This window comes from Hippoglossus stenolepis, chromosome 23 (genome assembly GCF_022539355.2).
Source record: "Hippoglossus stenolepis isolate QCI-W04-F060 chromosome 23, HSTE1.2, whole genome shotgun sequence".
Lineage (NCBI taxonomy): Eukaryota > Metazoa > Chordata > Actinopteri > Pleuronectiformes > Pleuronectidae > Hippoglossus > Hippoglossus stenolepis.
Genome location: NC_061505.1, coordinates 7,324,547 through 7,341,980, shown reverse-complemented (window position 1 = coordinate 7,341,980; position 17,434 = coordinate 7,324,547). Strand labels below are relative to the sequence as shown.

General features: G+C 44.2%; 1 protein-coding gene across 1 annotated transcript in view; it reads left to right on the top strand.

Annotated features, from left to right (window-relative positions):
• Window positions 1–17,434, top strand: part of LOC118102796 (phospholipid-transporting ATPase ABCA1) — a 164,233-nt gene that overhangs the window by 140,256 nt on the left and 6,543 nt on the right. The window contains exon 52 of the mRNA XM_035149312.2: window positions 393–477. The gene's annotated coding sequence lies outside the window, so the exon portion shown is untranslated. The remainder of the gene's footprint in view (window positions 1–392; window positions 478–17,434) is intronic.

Here is a 17,434-nt window from a genome sequence, read left to right as displayed (position 1 = left end):
TTTCATAAAGGATATGACGCCTGACACAAAATATGACCAAACAATACATTTATTTAATTGATATATGATGTAAATCGTGATGTAATAAGTCAAAGATTGATTGGTACAAGTATGTGTACTTGTTTTTGTTGACATTGATTATACTGCATATGTGGCATCATTGACTTAAGGTTATTTTAGTGAAGAGCTGGATTACATGTGGATTAATTCTGTGCCTTAAGAACATTAACTTCTCTTTAATTATTTACCTGACTTATAAATTCAGTTTCTACAGCTCCTCTCTGAAAACCGCCTGACTCATATTTCCCCACGTACAGTTTCCCTTTAACTTGAGTGTGTAATGTTTGCACTTCCTGCATGTATCTCACCTCTTCTCTTCCTTTACTCATTAGAACGCTGCCTGAGCTCTGGGGCACGCCGCCAGAGGCAATCAGCCGGGTGGGAACTTCACAGAGGCGATAAAACCGGAGTCTTAAGGTAGGATTGCTTGTCACGTTCTGGCATTATTCTCTCGCACATCTCATTCCAGCGTAATACGTAAGGGGGTTTACGAGCGCGGGGCACATTACAGATCAGGAGAGTCTGGTTTGTGTAGTAATGAGCAAGGCATTAATCTATTTGAACCATTGATTCCCTCCCTACAGTCATTCTCCAATACATATATTCGAACGTGTAGACCAGACTCCTGAAAGCCTTTTACTTCATGTTTATTTAGTTGTGTGTTATCCACCTCAGCACCACAGTTTTTAGAGGGAAAAGCCCACATTCTGTGCAGCACTGGGCATTATTATTTGGCATGAAATGATAGCGAACAGGAACACGGGGGAACAATCTATAAAAGGCATTTTCCATTTCGAGTAATTGAATGCTGCACTTATTTTTGAGTGAGAGTTGCCATTGCTTCCTCAAAAAAAAAAAAAGGTTTCTCATCAAATTATTTAGTTTTGCTCCAGTGTGGCTGTTGCAAAGTCCGTGCTTTTTCCGAGGATACGTTCACAAACGGCCACGATCGCCTCACTTTCACACGACTTGACGGTTTGCCGATCTCATTGTCAAGTGCGAGATATACAGTAATAGACATTGACCGTTGAAATGGGAAGATTACAGGAGTTAGAGGGGGATTCAATGATGTGCTCGACAGACGAGCGTTACAGAAAGCTCCCACCATCCTTCAGACTGTAATCACCCTCTGTACTCTCGCTGTTCTTGCTTCAGGGTACCTGTTCCAGGCAGCCTGGAATATGTAGTAATTGGAACAGTGTCTCTGTTCATCTCACCGCTGTCAAACTGATACAGACACTTCAGAGCAACTTTTTATCCGTCTGGAGAGAGAGTTTTTTTTATTTCAAATGACCTTTTCAATTTAAGGATTGGGCCTCCGTGCTGCGTCGAGTGCTGCAACTATTTACCACCGGGTTAATTAGAGTGTCCACTGAAGGTAATTCATCCATCAGAAAGAGTTGTTGAACAGAAAGTTCAGTGTTATACACATATATTAGAGATAATGAAATAAGAAACTTTTATAACAAATACAGGCAAAATATGTTATCATGAACTCTGGGAAAACTCTTTATTGTCACATTTTCATGAAGGGGAATTTCTATTTAAGTTTTTAATTCGAAATGACTTATTTTTGATTTCTTAAAGCAACACTATATAACTTTTTTCGATCTTAAAAATAGCAGCTTCAAGACTATTTCGATGGTTCACTGACTTGGAACAGGGAGAATGTTGCAGTTTTACTTCCCACTCGTCGAACCTGAACCTTCGTGCTCATTGTAACTAATCAGCTACAATCTCCCGTGAGAAGATAGAATTCAAGTTCAAGAGGCTGAACTGTTGATCAGTCGAAAAGACAAATTTAAAACCAGTGTTTGTTTCAAATATTCAGCTTGGATACTTTAAAACATGAAGAATTATAAACAGAGTTTGCTGTATTTGTTACATTGGCATATATTGTGGTTCAGGAAGTAATATTAACCATTCAGTGAGTGGGACTACACTTACTCTGTTTGAATGAAGATGGCGCTGTTGCTCAGTAAAAGTAACATAGTGTTGCTTTAATAAACATTTTATTTCGTAACACCTACTTTTCATCAGTCTTCATCCGCCAGTCGTGACAAATAAAGCAGAGTTGCTGTATGTGGCTGTCAGCTCAATCAGACCAAAGCTAATCACATCATTATAATGCATTTGCTCAAATGATTTCCGATGAATAATGAATGAATTGTCTGAGACGTCTGGCACACGAGATGCAGTTTGGTGCAACATAGTTGAAATACCTGAAAGACCCTAAGTCCCAGTGTGACAGCTTCTTATCAGCAAACGATAAGATATTACTATAAGTGTTACTGTGAGTTTCACTGCCTCACACTTATGTGGCCGGCTTTTTACATATATATTCTATTACAGCCATTTATTTGCAATATTTAAACCTGTTGGAAAACCACATTTACACCCTGACTGTCAGTCCTTGACCTGATTGATATGTGAAAACATCTCCTCGCTTGGCTAATAGAAAAGTGTCCACGCTTCCAGCTGTGGCCCGTGATGTTTCCTGCTGTTCAGATTAAGGTGCATGTGGATTCTGATATTAACCCTGCTGGTGTTGTTCTAGAGGCCGTTTGACTGATACATAATAAACCGTGGCTCACTAATGCAGTGAAAGTGAACAACAGGTTTGTCCCGATGGAGATTCTTTGTGTGCTACAAAACAAATCTATTCATACATACTTTTTTATTGTGCTGAATGAAAAATATAAAACACACATTCAGTCCAAATGGGCTGTGGCGATAACAAAGTGCTGCTGTGAAAGAAGGAAGTTCAGTTTGGAAAAATTGTGTTTTGTGTTTTGAAAAAGTCTCCTTTGTTGTGATCGCAAAGCAATTTGGAAACATGATTACAGTTATGAACTTACTGTAATTACTTGTTTGATGATTTGTTATTTATCTGCACACTCTCTCACTGCAGAAAGAGGTTGGCCTGTGCAACCAGAGGAATTATTCATAATTTTGGCATATTTAGTGTTTAAAGCTCAGTGTTAGCAGAAACCTTAATGACTAATGCTTCCTATACCACTAAAATATGAGCGTGTACTTATATGTCGCATGTAGCACATCTAAAGCTCAATAGGACCAAGTGAAATTTGTGAGCAGGCAGTATATTTGCTGTGGTAATGAATGTCTCGCGGCGCAGACCCCGAGTGTGTGACCCTGTCTTCAGCCGGTGTAAAATATCACTGTTGTCTCGTGGAGAAGCTTCTCCTCTCCTCCTCCATTTAATTGCCTTTGTTGACATTTTTACGCATGCATGTCACGCTAAACTCTCCATCTTGTCCGCCGGTTTGATTTAGAGGATGTAAATACCATCTCCTCTTTCTTCTTCCTGTCCGTTTTTTTTTTTTTTTATCCCCTCGCACAAGGAGATGACATAACGGCTCCTAAATTACATTTTTCCTCGATTCTCTTTGTCGCCGATGTTTCTGGTTTTATTAAGTTTTAGTGGCTCTTTCTTTAATCTCCCGGCTGTGTGCCACAGAACTCACAGTGAGTGGGGGTTTCCAGAAATTTGTATGCGGTGCTGCTCTGGACTATTTTGAGCCACTTCAAAGCTTTATTGCCTCGTCTATATGTGGGTGCGTGACCCCCGGTGGAGGCTGGTGTGAAGGTATCAGGGGGGTGGGATGACGCATCCTGTGACAGGGTTCAGTTTAACAAGACAGGGCTGCGTCAAAAGTTGCTCTGATGAGTCAAACATTTGGTCTGCAGCCTCTTTTTTATAACAGCCTCCCGCTCGGGGACCTCATGCTGAGTAAGAGAGTAGCGTTTATCTAGTATAGCGCCAGACTTTCAAAGAGCAAAGTCACAAAAGTAAAAATTATGAAAGATAAAACCACGAAAGTAGTGAGGGATGAGGGATGGTGAGGTTTTTTGAGCTCGCTTCCTTTTTGATTTGTGTTCATTTCAGGATCTCCTGCTCCTGAATGCGACAACACGCCGCCGCCGAGTCGGAGACATTTCCCAGCTCCTTCCACCAAGGCTTCGGCTGCCGTCTCCAAAGCTGCTCATATTTGCTGAGGGTGGGTGGTGAGTCACTGTCACTGCAGAGTCGCTGAGTCACTGTCACGGCGCTGTCAGACAGGAACCGTCTAGCGCGGTGACTGATTATGGCCATTTTAATAATTTAGCTTTCTTATAGTCACCTTTGCAGATGCTGGTGAATTACTTTCCTTCCCGATTCATGACATCACGTCTGTCTTAGATTTGCTTTGCGTGTGTGTGTGTTTTATGTCAGATCAACAGTTGGATAAACAACCACTAGATACGATTCCCCCTTTTGTTTCCTGACATTTCACTTCCATTTTATTTTATTCAACAAACTGAGTAGTTAAGTGCACCTCACATGCAGGAATGTATGTGTGACGCATTTCTCTACACCAACCTGGTAGTTAGCATCAACCTGCGTCCCTCAATTAAAGCCAATGAGGACTTTAAAAAATCGTACTTATTCTCTCATTCCTGCAGAAATGTATTGTATATATTTTGCATCGCCTGTAACTCCTATTTTTCATGTCAAACTCTTAAACTTGACTCTCCATCCTTGTCAAAACTTGAGAAAGCTGCTAGGTAATTCAAACCAGTCGGCAATTACATTCCCTTCCCTCCACGTTTGGCAGAACAATTTAGCAGTTATCAGTAAAACATCATTTATAGGACACAGAGGTGAATTATCTTGATTTATTTGACTTTCTGCAGTAGTGTGAGAAGGCACTTTCCCCCCCCGTGTGCTTAAATTCAAGGTGCCAAAAGTGATTCAGGGCTCAGCAGCAAAACTCACAAGGAATCATAATTAATTCATTTGCTGGACAGACTTTGTGTACCCTGTTGTCCAGTAGGGTTAGAGGCTTTGGCAGTTGGGGGAGTCAAAACAAATCGGATTCTCATTTCTGCAACATCAGAAATTCCTCTTGGACGTGTATATATATATGCCGTGCTCTGCAATAAATTACTGTCACTGACGTCCAAGCGAGAACGCATAAAGGTATAATAAAAAACGACCAATATCCTTCCTATGAGGCAGCGGAGTGGATTTAAGCAGTACGAGCATGCAAACATTCGCTCGGAGTCCTCTGGCAGCTGCTGTCCCTGTTTTTCCTCCCAGAATCCTCCTCTATCATCTACTCGGGTGTGTTTCATCGTGTTGTCTTGTTCATTAAAGAGTGCCTTGAAGTCGCAACAGTGGTTCGCCACTTTGTGTGTAATCTTGTCTGGAAAGTGATACACTTGCTTGAAAGGGCACCAGCGATCTCGTTGACAATAGAAGCGAAATAACGAGCAGGCTCTCGCTGCCTGTTGCCACTTCAAAACCTCACTGTCTAATAGGTTGGTGAAGAGGCTCGGTTTTTGCCGGCAAGGTTGCTGGAGGGTTGGTGGTTGTGAGAAAAAACAAAAGCGAGGGAAAAGAAAACCGACGGAGAGTTCAAGGCCCAAACACTCTCAAGCCCGGCTGTTTCTCCCCTTCTCTCCTTCCAAAGCCTCCCAGCGCTTTCCAGTCTGTTTTGTTGCTGGGTGCGCTCCACTCCCAGTGTTTATCTGACATCATGAAGCGTTTCGGCTTCCCCCAATCCGCTGACAGCCCCAGAACTCTTCAGAGTGCACACACGAGCCAGCTCGGCAGATGACAAAGCGATGCTGAGCCCGTCGGCGGAACCACACGGCTCCCAGCATGCTTCGCCCACCAGCGTGTCACCTACCTGGTCTGGCGCGGATTCAGCTCGGGAGACTGCCTCATTATTCACTCTGACAGGGTTTTATGACCCAGCGGCCATGCCCAGACTTGATCTGGGAGCACGAGCAGATGCTTGAACCTGTAGATGAAGCACCATCCTCGAACTGCAACCGAATATGAAAACATAAAGTAAATAAAACAGGAAGACGAAGGGGTTAGCTGAGGTTTTAATCTCGGTTTATATGGGTATAGAGTCGTCAGGGGTGGTTTGACTCAGTCGCTGGAATTTGAAACTCGAATTGTTATGCAGTGCAGGGTTAGGGGTTAAAAAAACCCCCAGGAACGAACTTATTAATGCACCGCACACATCTGCCTGCAGGTGCATACTGATCAGCCGAGCTTGATTGAGCACAGGATGATTCACCCAGGCCTTTATTTTGATGGAGCGATTCAGAGGCTGCACTTGAAGAGCCACCTTGCCTTCCCTTTGGTCCCCGGTCTCCTAATGAAACTTTGTGTAGCAGCTTGTAAGGCCCGTGGCAACACAATCCCCAAATTTGACACAAAGCCTGTTTTTTTTATCCTCACAATATATTTCTCTTCCCTTAAATCAAAAGAGGTTTGACCTTAGCGTCGTAGGAATACAAAGTAGACGAAGCAGAGTCCCCCTTTTCCCAAGTTAAATCTGAATGGGTTGCCACAGCTTGGAAACTAACAGAATCAGCACCTTGCACTCTCTCAAATGTTTACCGTCACTGTACTTCGCTGCATCAGGGAAAAAAAAATGTTAAGGACAGAGAAAATCGCTGACCTTCAGAAAGCTGTGGCTGCCGGACAAAACGCCTCCAATAATCCTGGTTTCCTTTTGAGGGAGCTCAGGGTAGAAAGTGACAGAAGCCAGCATTGATAATTTCATAAAACAGATCCGGACATTTGATATGTGCCTGTCGGGAATAAATTGTTTTTTTGCTGCCTTCGAACCTTTACAAGGGATAGTTCATCCAAAAATGAAAATTCACTCTATCTACTCAGCACTATGCTGGGGGTGGGTGAAGTGTTTGAGTCCACAAAACACTTTTGGAGTTTCAGGGGTAAATAGCAGTGGTGAGTAGATAATGAGGGAATTTTCATTTTTTTGGTGAACCATCCCTTTAATGCTTCTTCTTGAATGTCCATCAGATATGCCTGTCGAAGCAAGACCATGCGACTTTATTTTAACCTTAAAATAGCAGCTTCAAAATGACTTTGATGGTTCAGTGTATTGGGAAAAAAGGACACTGGTGCAGCCTTCATTCCCACGCCTCACCCTGGAGGTCTGTTCTCTCTCTGTGGGGGGGGGTTACGATCTCCTGTGAGAACTGTGTAACAGACTGATCGCGGCTTCAATTGTCAGGGTCAGGTTCAGTAAGGAGTGATGCTGAACTGTAGATCAGTTAAAAAGACTGAGAGGTCATTAAACACCAGTGTTTATCTTCTCTTAAAATACAGAGAATTCTTAACAGGGTTTGGTGTTAGTTACAGCAGCAGCTCTTCTGGTTTAGGAATCTGAGGATCATGGGTAATATCCAGAGTTCAGTTGTTTTTCAGTTAAGTGAGCGGGATTATGCAGTTAGAGGTCGTCTCAACACAGTGATTGACCTTGTTTTTCTCTACATGAAAACCACTTGATCTTTCGGACACGAGCCCAATAGAATGAATTACCACGTGTAGCTGCAGAGGGCGCTGTTGCTCAGTAAAAGTTACATAGTGTTGCTTTGATACGACAAATCGCAAAAGCAAGACGCATGAAAATACATTCTCCCATTAATGCACACATGTATACAGTACTTCTGTATGCAGTGCTTTTTTGCGTCACATACCATTCATACACTGTTGGAGCACAGGTGTCGGGGATCAAACCATCGACCTCATGGCTAGTGAACGACCCGTTCTATCTCCTGAGCCACATTTAAGCTTCTTTAAAAGCTTACATAACACATTTGTTCCTTGTGAAATAGTTTTTAGTATTATTATAATATTATTATTGTTTTCTCTGCTCTGGAAAGTGTTCTCAGACGTCGACTCTGTATGTACAATGTCCCACTGTGTGCGCGTGTGTACAGTTCTAGTAAAAGGCCAGGCCAATCGATCAGCAGGGGCTTAACAGCTTTAGTCAAAGAGCACATTCTTGCTCGCTGCTCTGTGCTCTGTGGGCTTCCCTCTGCCGTGGTTGTTCTAACGCTGAATTCAAATGTCCAGCCTGAGCCCGGTGAACTAAGATTTGAGGATATCTGACTGAAGAGCTCACGGTGAATACACAAGTTTGAAAGGATGCATTCTCGGAAGAAGACAGACGCTGTCTCTCAAAATGGGCCGTTTGCGTCGTCATGGGAATAACAATTGAATGCACCAGTCAAACTCGATATAAACGAATCAATTAATAGCAGCTTGCCCGACATGTTGAACTCGACAGCAGACGGACATTATTCGCTCCCCGGGGACCGTGTTTCCAGATCTTATCCCAGGGACGAGAACAAGCCTCTGTCACCTGATGTCTCCCATGATCACATCAGCAGAGCAGTCAGCTGTGTGAAATCCCCCTCGCAGTCTCCAGGCGAGCAGACTCTCTGGAAGTCCGCACGGAGCCCGCGCCAAATATCCGCATGAGAGCCCTGGCAGACTAGATGAATTTTGGCAAAGGCCTGCCCTAACCCCTCTGCAAAGCCCGCAAGTCAGCAAGTCTGGGCGAGTGGACTTTTCTGGATTCAGCACATGGTCTGTCTTTACCCCCCCCACCCCCCCCTCCCTCCCCTCGAGTTGTCTTACTGCATCTGAAGGCCGCGAGGAAACAAGAGGCCTGAGCAGAGATACTCAGCTCGAGTGAGTGACTTCAGCTCTGTGCCCAAAACCCCAGCATCATGGATGTGCCCCATGTATGTTAAAGAAAATAAGCGAAGCCTATTTTGAGTTGGTCTTTGAGCCTTTTACAGGAGTAGAAGTAAATAAAAATGTAAAAAGTAAATCTCACAATGTTAAACAAAGTGAAAATAAATGCCCGGATCCGCGCTAAAATTTAATCAGTTCCTTCTTGGGTGACGCCTCAGCTCTCCAGAACACGTCATGGAAATCGGTTCAGTTGTTTCTGTGTAATCCTGCTAACAAACAAACAAATGGACCAGGGTGAAAACATAAGCTCGTTGGCGGAGGTATTAATAATCTAAAATGTACACTAGCACAGCAGCAGCTTTGAAATGATCACCTGATTGATTGCTTTTAAGAGTTGTGTGATTTGTTATCAGCGCGTCATCGGTTCCACGCGTGTTACAACCTGCGCCTGCTCTTATCTTAACCTTGTTGTTAGACAGTTAATCAAACCACTTTACTCGTCCTGAAGCCAAAGCCCGATGGCTCTCGGCTCTGAGAGGAGAGGAGAGAGAGAGGGAGAGGGAGAGCTCTGCAGCCCGTGCACGCGTTCGCTCCCGGCCTTTGCAGCTGCTTGTTTGTGTTTCCAGCGGCTTTGATTAGCGTGCTCCAGCCCACTTGGCATCCCACATCACCGGAATACATTGACAGTGGAGAGCGGGAGGAGACGCTGCTGTGCACGTCTCTGAGGACAGGGCCAACTGGAGGAGATGCACAAATATGTAGCATTCATACTGCGGGCTAAAAATAAACATCATGACCTGCAAGTCAACGGTAATGCAACGGTAAAGGCAAACCTCACTTCCTGTTAAGTCACTCAACCAGTCCATGTCTGCTGCCAGGAAAGAAACAACTCTGTTACGTGTTAATTTCAAGTATTTACTTTAATTTAAAAATGGCTTATTTGGGGTTTATTTAGCAGATAATTAAATGTGATTCTCAGTGTGAATGAAGAGGGATTTAATTATGGAACTGGAACAGCTCAATCAGCCCAAATGTCAATCTTTTCCTCATGAATAATAAAAAAGTACAGTAATAGGCAGTTAAAGCAAGTGTTTGATTTTTAGCATTTCAGTTAAAAGTGAAGAATTAGTCGCAAAAAAAAACGTTTGAGGGGGAAATGATTTCTGCCGCCCGCAGCTGGAATCACGAGCACAAACCAAAACCTTCCTCTTAGAATTAATCTGAAAATAATGCGACCGATTTATTAGCTTATATCTTAATCTTCGTGTTGCCTCTACAGGTTTGGACTAAATCCACCTCCCTGCACTGTCTTACATCAGCTTTTTGAATCTTCTCTGCAGCAAATATCGGAAGTCAAATTCACGTGGCAAATTATTCACAGTGGGTTTATTTTCTAACAGGCACACACGTCTGTCACAAAGATGGACACGTTCGATATTTAAAGGGCGAGGAGTTCACTTTGAGTCGTAGCATTCGGTGACCCCCGCCGTGCCCCCCCCGCTCGACTATCGCTATCCTTGCTCCTTCTCTCCCGCTCTTGCCTGGACAGAAGGGGACATCTGGGATGGCACTCTGAAGCAGATGCAAAGAGTCCATTACGGTCGCCCCCCAGCCCCACAGCCATATTTCCTCTGTCAGTGTAACCACGGCAATGAGAGTCTCAGGGAGGTGACCAGGAGCTTGGCCTCATCTCCAGTGCAATCTGCTTTTCAGGACGACAGAGCAGACGCACTGGTTCAGGCGTACTCGCTCTCACACACACACACACACACACACACAGAGCCGTGCCATATGGCCACAGCACATAATGAGGGTCATTAATGTCTTGGTGACACGTGTGATTGACAGGTGGAGAGGTGCGCTGAGTGGCAGGTCCATCCGCAATGAAAAGGGATAGAGACGACAGTGTCACGGCCGCGCAGGCAGAAGCGGCGCCGACGCAGTTTATATTATAATGCGGCGGTGACAATGTCAAAGCTTTTACCTGGTGTGACCGAGCCGTCCCACTCAGAGGCCCCGACGAAATTGTTTGGGGCTTTTATGTAAAAGTTTAAGAAGCTTTCCACCGTCCCCCTCGCGCCAAAATGATATTGATGCCATTTTAGTCTCGTCTGTGCTGCTCGGTTTGAAGCTCTGTCATGGCTGGATATGATTATTTTAGACACTTTTCCAGGCATGAGAGAGGAAGGGAGCACTTTGTGAAATGTGAAGGCAGATACCTCGAAATGTAGAAGACTGTTTTTCTGTCTATACTACACCTTTATGTTTTTGAAAGCAACTCTCACGTTATTCTCATGAGTTACATCGAATAAATTGATTAAATTGACCAAGCAGCTTTGTTTGTTCGTAGGGATTCTTCGCTTTGTTAAGTAAAACATTTTTGACCTTTTTATCTGGTTGTTCAGTTTCTCCGCTCATACAAACTGAAAGACTTTTAAAATTGGAATCTATTTGTTGTTGAAGGGGAAAGATTTTTTTTTCCACTTTCTCTGCTTCATATTTTTGCTCCGACAAAGAAAATAAGTAAATGTGTGGGGTTGCTGAAATATATTTTTCCTCCTATTAAGTTAGAAAGTACAAGAAGCTTTTGGTTGCTGAGACTATTTGGCAGTGGGGATGTTGTAAAAAATAAAAGTTTAAAAAAAGATAAATCAGCCTCTCTATTGATAAATCCCTTCAGCCATTGTCTTATCCTAGCTCGGGATGTGGAACTAGCATATTCCAGACATTACGCTCCCCAGCTAAGGTTTCCACCTCCTCCTGGGTGGTCCTGAGATGTTCCCAGGCCAGAGGGGATATGTAATCCCAGCAGGTTCTGAGTCGACCTTGGGGTTCTCCTCTCGGTTCGACGTGCCCAGTAAACCCTCCGACAGAAGGTGCCCAGGAAGCATCCAGACTAGATGCCTGAACCACCTCAACTGTCCCCTTTCAATGTGAAGAAGCAGCGGTTCTACTCTAAGCTCCCCCCAGGATGTTCGAACCCCTCACTCTATCTCTAAGGCTGAACCCAGACACCCAACAGAGAAAACTCATCGGCTTGTATTCGCAATCTCCTTCTGTCGGTCACTCCCAGGAGTTTGTGGCCATAGGTGAGGGTTGGAACGTAGATCCCCAGATAAATGAAAAGCTTTGCCGACCTCCAATATTCAAATGTCACCCCTAAAATTGGATGCTTATATTCCCAGCACTAATACCTTCTGCACAAGCATTTAGCTTTGCAGTTTATTAGAACTGCAAATCAATGTCTATGTGAGTGTCTGGCGGCTCCACCTGAACTTATTAGCCTGTGTCTGTTATGACAAGTTGCAGACAAGATGTTTTAAAAATGTTTACAGACGTGGATGAAATGATGGAGCTGCAATAAATCATATTTCAGGCTGTATACGGGCGAACTAATGGAAGCCGCAGTGATTATACACAGAAACAAATGAATGCTTCTTGTCAACATGCAGAAAGAAAATGAGGAAGCTCATGAAAGTAAACAGCAGGGCGAAAAATCAATAACGCAACAAAAATTGGTCTGCATCTGAATTTGGATTATTGTGCCTTTTCTACCTGGCAGCCACTTTTCTCAAGTTTTACAGTGTTTACAGGTTTAGTTTATGACAGAGGCCGTCTCTAAAAGCACTTACTTCTTTCTTTAAAAACTTGTGCGGTTAGAGGAGGAGGTATTTCACTCTCCTCCTCATTTTCTAATAATTCCCAAGGTGCTTTCCTGGTAAGAACCATTTCATTTGGTAGTAAAGTTGCGCATTAAATGTGCCAGACAACTGCTGCTACTTGAGTTTACTTTAGTTATGTTTGTTTGTTGAAAGTTGTTGATTTCAAGGAGAAAAAGAACAACTTAATCTAATATCAATGTCTGTAAAGATGGAGGATGTGACAGCTTCCCAAAAGTGAAGCCAAAGTGTTTCAGTTGCCCCCTAGTGGCTGGGTCATAAACCATGTGTCCTCTATGTTAGTGGATGGGACATGGGCCACTAGTTCTTATCACACAGTTAGTTGATGCTATCAAAAATGAGAGAAACATACTGATTGACAGCTGAGACTGACCTGCAGTTGGTCGAGCACATGTAGCGGCTCCACGTCGCTGCCATGGCTACATCTCCAGATTGCTACTGTTCAGACTCTGGCTACAAATACACAAGATGGCAGCAGTCGTATGTGGGATATTTTGGCTTCATGTCTGGATAATGGTGGAGACACATTGTCGTGGTACACATGGTCCAATATGCAAGTGACACAAGTGGGATGTGGAAAGTTTTAACCTCCAGAATGAATTTTACAGTGAAGTAAAACCATATTTGTTATCGGCTTTGTATTTTTCAATAGACTAAGCGAATAAGAACAAGTAAAATAAGAAAATTAGAAAAAATATCTGAATATTTGAATACATAGCACCGATTTGAAATGTTGCTCTTGCTCACATATTTTATTACCTGGTTTAAAAGCACTGGATAGGCCACTTCATCACAGTGGCAGGTTTTCAAGGTCCTCAAAATCGTTATAAGTGACTGCACTTTTGATTGTGCACTAGAAGAAGGTTGTTTTTGACTGCAGGAGAAGTGCAGGAGCCAAGTTAAGTTGTGAAGCCCAGGTCCCAGCATGTGGGTCCAAGGGCACATGATTGACATTTCCAAAGACCTCCAGAGCCACAGCCAGAGCCTAAAAGCTGCCGGATTTCCCGCGGCGGGAGCGACCCCCTCGAATGCCCATCAATGGCGCGGCTGTGTGTGTTCCACCCACATTAGGCATCTCCTGCTGTCAGGGAGACATTAACAAAGCAGGTTGTGCCCTGTCCTCTGCTCTCAAGCTCCTGTTTTTTCTCCTGTTGACTGTTTATTGCCTCGTCTCTCCGTGCACTTCCTGGGATGAGGTGACAGACGTGGCATTGTTGACGTCCAAGCACAAAGCTTCCAAGAATGCAGCGATTGCCGTCATCGCCTTTTCTGTCGTCGCGTTAAAAAAGAGAAAACACATGTCGTTTGCCACCTGGCGACGGCACGCATCTCTCCTGCCACCTCCAGGTCATTAAACTGATGCGGTGACGTCACACCCTGATTGGTTCCCAGTGGTTACAGCTCAGCAGTGACATTCATTTAGCAGATTAAACATTGAGAACTCGAGGAGCAGACCTCACCGCCGCACAGTCAACCTGGTGCCCACAGTCTCTTTTTTTGTTTTTCTCTCTTTGTCAGACGAGTCTGTGGGGAAATTAACTGATGAGTTCACGCTGGCAACAGGGTTGCTATAGAAACTTCACATATAAGACTTGTTCTGGAGTTTGTCACCAGAGAGAAAAAACAGGAGAGAGAGACTGAGAGAGACAAAGAGGCGGCTGTGTTGAATACTCACCGGAGAGGCATCAAACGCGGAGTCATTTGCAACACAACGTTAATGCCATGTTTTATTTCTTCTCTACCGCATCCTCTCTGCAGCATCCACCTGAAATCATCCCATCCTGCTGCAGGCCTCGCTGGCTTTCTCTTTACGTTCCGGCACAGTGCATCATAAATACTCAGGTAGACACTGGTCTCTTTTTTTTTTCTCTTCTTCTGAGATTATGAACAGAATTGGACAATAAATAACACCCATCATTGGAACATTCCTCGCTGTCAATGTGCCTTTGTGTATCTCAGATAATCACTTTGGAAAATGGCACGTTTTGGGTGAATTGTCCGACACTGAGCAGATTCAGGCTCGTCGACATAATGTGTGCATATTGATCAGATGTTCTCTTACTGGCCCCTAGTGGTTCAGGTTAGTAACAACATTGCAGTATTGTGACTTTATTGTAATTTATATTGCGGACTGTGCTGCTGTGATGTAGCAGCGCATACTGCATTTCCTTTAAATGCCAAGAAAGCATATACACATCTCTGGGATGACAGATTCTCCTCCTTCTTGACTCCTCCTCGCAGACTGCAGAAGTGTCATTGCTGTGATTGAAAAGGAACGGATAACTCTGTCACGTCTAATGGAGTGAGGAGAAGAAATGAGAGTTTTCTTTAACAGCCTCCCATTGAAGACTATTACCTGCGTTCTTTGTAAAAAATCTACTTTCGGTTAAAGAGCGGTGGAGAAGAGATGTACCTGTACAGACGGGAGATTAAAAGTGATTAAATGGAGGAAATTCATTTAGTTGTGAAGGCTCAGCCCCTGATTTACGACTGTCACAGCCCAGCCTGATTTCAGGCCGGCTGACACAAGAGATGAGCGTCGACGCGAGTCAGGCTCCAGGCTCTGACAGGAGAGTCGCAGCACTGTCTCGCATCTCTCACTCTTCCCTCCCGCCACTCCTGATGCTCCCTCTCTCCACCACGCCGCTCCTCCGTCTTTCTCTGTGACTTTCAGAGGCGAGGAGTGCACATTGTCATGCCGAGCTCGACTCGCACGTCTCTATCAAGTGCCGGTGCCCCCTGGAAAAAGTGTTTTAGGGAGAAGGGAAAAATATAGTTTATTTTTGAAACATCCGTCTGCCCATTCTCATCTTCCCCTGCAAACACTGCCAGTGGGTACAGGCACAGAATGTGCACAGGGAGTGTGTGCATGCATACAGAAACACACAGTGAGGCGTTCAAAGCCAGCTGCTGCTGATTTGAGACTCTAACGCAGACGCGCTCTCCCCTGCACCCTCTTCATATTGTAAACAAAGTGAACAAACACCAGCAAACTCTCTCCACCTCTTCTCGTTCTCACTGCTGGCGGAGCCGTGACTCACTTGGAACCAGGCTTTCTCAGAATAAACGTAACCCGGACTTGACCGCAGCTGGAGTTGGAGCGACAGAGACAGAAAGTTGGAGTGTCACCTTCTGCTCACTGGCATCTCGAGCGCGAGGGCCTCGGAGAGTGCAAAGGGACACGGCGGGAGGGGGGGGCCCTCTGAACCCTAGCCTCGGGACAGATGGCAGGTTTGGACCCGCGGACCTGCTAATGAGTGGGTCCTGCCAAGTGGTGTCGGACACGGGGGGGCAGAGGTGAGGCCGCTCCATCAAAGTCGTGATCTTCCATTTCAACGAGGCGAGGCCACGCCCAGCTGCTTGGCTGGTGGTGACATGCAGATGCTAATGACGGGGTGGGGTCCAAAGACTGCGTTGATTTGAGACTTGAGTCAAACGGAGATAATGACACCGTTTTCTTAAACAGGTCATTGTGTTTTACTGCTTTGTTCTACTCAAGGTCGAAGGTTAAAGGTCGACTGATACTGATCAAATATGTCTAACATGCTCCACTGATGATGCTCCAGGGATTTAGCATTGTTGGATTCCATATTGGCTGTGAAGGGATCCCATCTTAGAGCAATGACACCCTATTCTGTCCAAGTACGCATGCTTAGGTTCAACTGAATCTAATATTAGGCTGCATTTATATTATATTATGGTTGGCTAAACCAGTTGTGTCTTTTAAGTACAAAGTAGGACCCCCTCGTGTTGCCATCCCTCAACTGCGGCGCAGCAGGGAACCGCTGCCTGAGGAGAAACACAAATAGGACAATTAGGTCAAATGTATTCTTTGGTTCATATATAAATAATAAACCATTTTTTAATGACATACAGTGTTGTAGGTGGAGTTTTCTCCTCTAAACCCTCAATTGGAAGGTGTCTCTTGATTAGCAGTGTACAGAGGCGGAATGATTACATCAAAAACACTCAATACCCAATTGAGGTCACTTTAACATTGAGTATTACATCATTAAATTGGAAAGACTTTCTCTTTAAAGGGTGAAATTTTGATTGGTGAACATAATTGTGTAAACACGGGTTCAAACATCCTAATTGTTCAGACATGAGTTCAGAATATTAAGTATATTTTCTAATTGCTATCCATCATCTTGTTTATGCTTATGCTTATTTAGATTTGCACCTGGTGTGTGCAGTCTTCCTAATTTAAAATATAGATTCTTAACGTTCATCTCAAGTTGATATGCTGCTATCATTTCTTACAGCTAGTTGGCGCTCTTGCACCGTAGGTAGGTTCATTTAGAAAACAGAGGGAGGAGATGGAGATTACTGTTGACTGAGTTGTGTTCGAAACCCAGAAACCTTACAGCTTTGAAGAGTTCAGGAAGGAGCATTAATTACCCACACAGTCATAAGAAAACAGAAAGTTTAATTGTATTACTTCTAAGAGGAGAAGGATCAAATTTAGACAAAGAAGCACCTGTACACACCAGAGACTGTTGGTTATTTTCACCCCAAAGCAAACTTCTACCAGTCTGGAGACACAGCCACACAATTTTTGGGGGGGAATTGGCATCATTTCTGTGTGTGAAAAAGAGAAAAGTGTTTATTACAAAATACCACAGTGGGTATCCCTGCCAGGAAATGCTCCCACACCTCAGACATCTGTATTTTACACCTCGGCACCAGTCTGACGGGCCTCAAATTGGCCGCCGCAGTCGCTTCAAGCACGTGATTGGCTCTGTGTGAGCTCAGACACACGAGGTCGCATGTCGTGGATTATCATCTGGTTTGTTAATAACCGCAACTCTTTACCCCCGAGATCTGCCAACACGTGAAACTCAAGATTCTCTCAATTAATATCTCCACTTCTGAGTGTGTGGCAAATAAGGATGAGCTATTTTAGGTAGAGCTGCCCTTCATTAACAGTGAAGCAAATTATGATCCGCATTATATTCCCCCCTTGGATATAGAGACATTTTATCCGAGCCAACACTTAAACTCAGTGAAGAATCGCATTGAAGTGGCTGATATTGGTGGTGGGATAGACAGGCTGCACCCTGGGAGCTTGTTTGTTAAGAGCACAGGTGTGAGGAGAAGGAGAAGAGACAGGTAGGAGCCTGTGATGGATGATGAGGGTACACAGTGGACCAGTGACAGG